Genomic DNA, 3,700 nt, shown 5'->3' with positions numbered 1-3,700 from the left:
TAAAAAGAAAAAATATATCCTATTTTGTTAAAATCTAACAAATATCCTCCAAACTCCTTAAGTGAAAATTATGTTGTATCTTTTCAGACTAGTGGCTCCCAACTCTCAGCCTCTGTAAAAATCCCAAGTGATTGCTATAGGTTTTCCAACAAAGATTCAGTTCTAATTAACTACAATTTTGTCCATATTTTGTTTTTCTACTGCATTGAAAGAATAGCAGGGGTTAGCGCTGCAGAAAAGAAGATTATTAAAACTTTAATAACCTGAGCCTTTGAACCTTTTCAAATTCTTTATAATTTTCTCACATTTCCAGCCCAGATGTCTGCACGTAGTTATAGGGACAACATGAACTCTTTGTTTACAATTTTATTCACCTTATTTATTACCTCCTTTAAAAAAAAAAACAGAAAGAGGAACGCACAGAAATGTTTTAGCTCTTCTAAGCAAAATAATTTAGCTATTAAACAAATAAACTTGAAGAATGATTTTTATCCATTTTTAAGTTAAATATTTCCAGCAACACAACTGTTTCCTCCCCACTGCTAGAGGTAAATTGTCAGGCAGCCTAGCAACGTGGCCAGCTGAATCACAGCATTCTTTTCAATCAAGCTACAAAGCTCCAAACGACTGAAAAAGTGAGTTCACTTTGGAAACTTGAACTCTTGAGATTGTTACAAAAGAAAGAGACCAAAAAGAAGGCATCCCTTAACATAATTAGCTGCCTGCTGTTTCACCAAAGAGAGGGATATTTGTATACAACAATAGCCAATAGAATTGCCTTTCATAGAATTCAGTGTGGCAGTTGTATTATCCCAACTCCAGATGGTTGTAGCCCCTCAAGAGCAATTATTACCTTTCTTTTAATAACAGAACCCCAGTTATTCAAGCATTTCACAAACATCTTTGTTCTGTGATCGAGTGCTGGCAAATGAAATACAAACAGATATGTTGAAAGGTACCTTCAGGAAGTCTCCAAAAAGTGAGCCAGGGCACCTTCTTCTTCCTTTCCTCTTTCAGTCAAGATGCAATTTTAGTGTGATGGCTGGAACCTGAGCAGCCATCTTGGACCTTAAGTCCAAGGAACAACAAGCTAAGGAAGACAGAGCACTGAGCTAGCAGGAGTCTGGGTCCCTGCCCAGCAATGGCAGACCTACTTCCAGAATTATTTTCTGTATGAAAGAGAGAGAAACATCTTTATTGTTTGAGCCACTGTTATTTTGGGATGTTGGTTTGCTTAATGTGACAAAATCTAGTCCTAACATATGCCCTCATTTTGAGGGCTCTCCTTATAGCTATAGCTGGCTGAGAAAGAGAAAACCAGTACTGGCAACCAGGAGCTGTCCTGGTACAATTAGCAATGCACAATGGCATTGTTAAAAGCTGTTCTGGTCTTCACAATTAGGTCTTGATGTTGTCCAGTTGAAGATAAACAACTGCACAAAACCTCAGCATCAGACAAGGCCACTTTGTGACCATGAGAGTTCCTGACAAAAATAAGATCACTCCGTGCTCGCTTCAGCAATACATATAATAAAATTGGAATGATACAGAGAAGGTTAGCATGGCTTCTGTGCAAGGATGACACAAATTCATGAAACATTCCATTTAAAAAAAAATAATATTATTCCATATCATGTGTGAACACAGACAAAATACGAACATTGTCCAAGCCACAAAATACCAACTCCCCACCCATCCTAGCTAATACAAGTGACTGCTGATTTGGCAATTAAAGCTCTAACCTGGCTTCCTTCCTCTTACTTTCTAGATAAGATGCCCAATTATAGAATTAATTCCACTTCCTGACAGCATCCAATTCAGACCAAAGTCCCGCTTCCTTGAATCCTTTCCCGAATCACCACACACAGCTTAAATCCTGTAAGTCCTTTTTGACACTCTCCTACAGAGACACTCCACAGTTTCCAATTGTGCGTGTTCTCTCTCATCGCAGTGAATAACACCAATTTGTTCAATTCCAGTTGTGTTCCTGGAGGTCTACATGGCATTCATGTTGCTATGCTGTGTCTCTCTACAATGAAAACTAAAAATAAATCTACTCAACATATCAATCTGTAATTCAAATGATCCCACCCAAATGGAAAGCCCCTATTCTTCACCAGACTTCAATCATCAAGAAACCAAAACATTAATTTGTAGTAATCAGATTCATTGAAATTATCCCCTTGTGCTATTTCCATGCCCTGGAAAAGACCCAGTCAGAACCTTCACCTGGTAGCGAGTTTGCAGTAACTACAGCAAGTTCAACTCCATGTTTCTTCAAGTGAGAAAAATGTGTGCTAAAATAGACAGCTCGAAGCTATACTCTTATTTTTCTCCCTTTCTTTTTTTTTTTTTTTTTTTTTTGAGATGGAGTCTGGCTCTGGCACCGAGGCTGGAGTGCAGTGGCACAATCTCGGCTCACTGCAACCTCTGCCTCCTGGGTTCAAGTGATTCCCTTGCCTCAGCCTCCCGGGTAGCTGGGATTACAGGTGCCCACCACCATGTCAGGCTAATTTTTGTATTTTTGGTAGAGACGGGGTTTCACCATATTGCCCAGGCTGGTCATGAACTCCTGACCTTAATTGACCCGCCTGCCTTGGCCTCCCAAAGTACTGAGATTACAGGCGTCACCCACCGTGCCTGGACAATTTTTCTCCCTTTCTTTTTTTCCTGCTTTTTTTGTTCCTATCCCTCCTCTCCCTTTCCTGCCTTCTCCCTTGCTAAACTTCCAAATTTCAGTGGTTCCTGAGCTTCATTCGCTGAGTTACTTTAAGTGGGACACTCTTGAACTAAGTTCATAAATCAGATTCTTAAATCACATCTGTCATTCATAGGCAGCTCTTGCAGCTATACTGCCTGCCATTTTTCCTTCTACTCTTTGCCCGCTTAAAAACGACCACAGCTTGCCTCATTTTCTCAAGAAAAAGTAATAGGCCCTCTCAAATGCTCTAATAGGGGAAAGCAAGAGACAACTCAATTTCTATTCTAATTTCTACTTTTATCCTTTTTCTCCTCTCCTGATCCATAGGCTACATTCAAAAGTAAACTTCTAGAGACAATGCCCTTGCTTTTATTGTCTAAATCAAAGGCATAACTCTCAAGATGGAAAAACAGAAGGGAAATTATAAGGCAGGTACTTTAGGACAAGTAATGCCTTCAGATGTTTTTCCTCCTCCCTCAAAATAAGCATTGATGCCAAAATTATAACTATACTTGGCTGGGTGCGGTGGCTCACACCTGTAATCTCAGCACTTTGGGAGGCCGAGGCAGGCAGATCACAAGGTCAAGAGATCGAGACCATTCTGGCCAACATGGTGAAACTCCATCTCTACTAAAAATACAAAAATTAGCTGGGTGTGGTGGTGCACGCCTGTAGTCCCAGCTACTTGGGAGGCTGAGGCAGGAGAATTGTTTGAACCCAGGAGGCGGAGGTTGTAGTGAGCCGAGATTGCACCACTGCACTCCAGCCTGGTGACAGAGCAAGACTCTGTCTAAAAAAAAAAAATATATATATATATATACAATTCTTGAGAATAAAAACTTTAATATCTTTGGAATCTCTGGTTCCTATGTAAACACCTAGGGCAAAAGCAAATGATAAATAAACATTGTTTGAATGATTTAATTAATCACCTATGGAAAAAAAAATGTAGCATACATTAACCAAATAGGAGAAAAATTCATAAGATGGACAAGGAAG

The 3,700-nt window shown here is 39.7% G+C and overlaps 1 non-coding gene across 1 annotated transcript; it reads left to right on the top strand.

The window, feature by feature from the left end:
• Nucleotides 1-1,506: 1,506 nt before the first annotated feature.
• On the top strand, nucleotides 1,507-1,611 carry LOC129006960 (U6 spliceosomal RNA). The gene has a single exon (XR_008492148.1). It is a non-coding gene; the product is annotated as a U6 spliceosomal RNA (small nuclear RNA).
• The last annotated feature ends 2,089 nt before the right edge of the window (nucleotides 1,612-3,700 follow it).

This window comes from Pongo pygmaeus, chromosome 8 (genome assembly GCF_028885625.2).
Source record: "Pongo pygmaeus isolate AG05252 chromosome 8, NHGRI_mPonPyg2-v2.0_pri, whole genome shotgun sequence".
Taxonomy (NCBI): Eukaryota; Metazoa; Chordata; class Mammalia; order Primates; family Hominidae; genus Pongo; species Pongo pygmaeus.
This window is presented reverse-complemented; position numbering and strand designations above follow the sequence as displayed.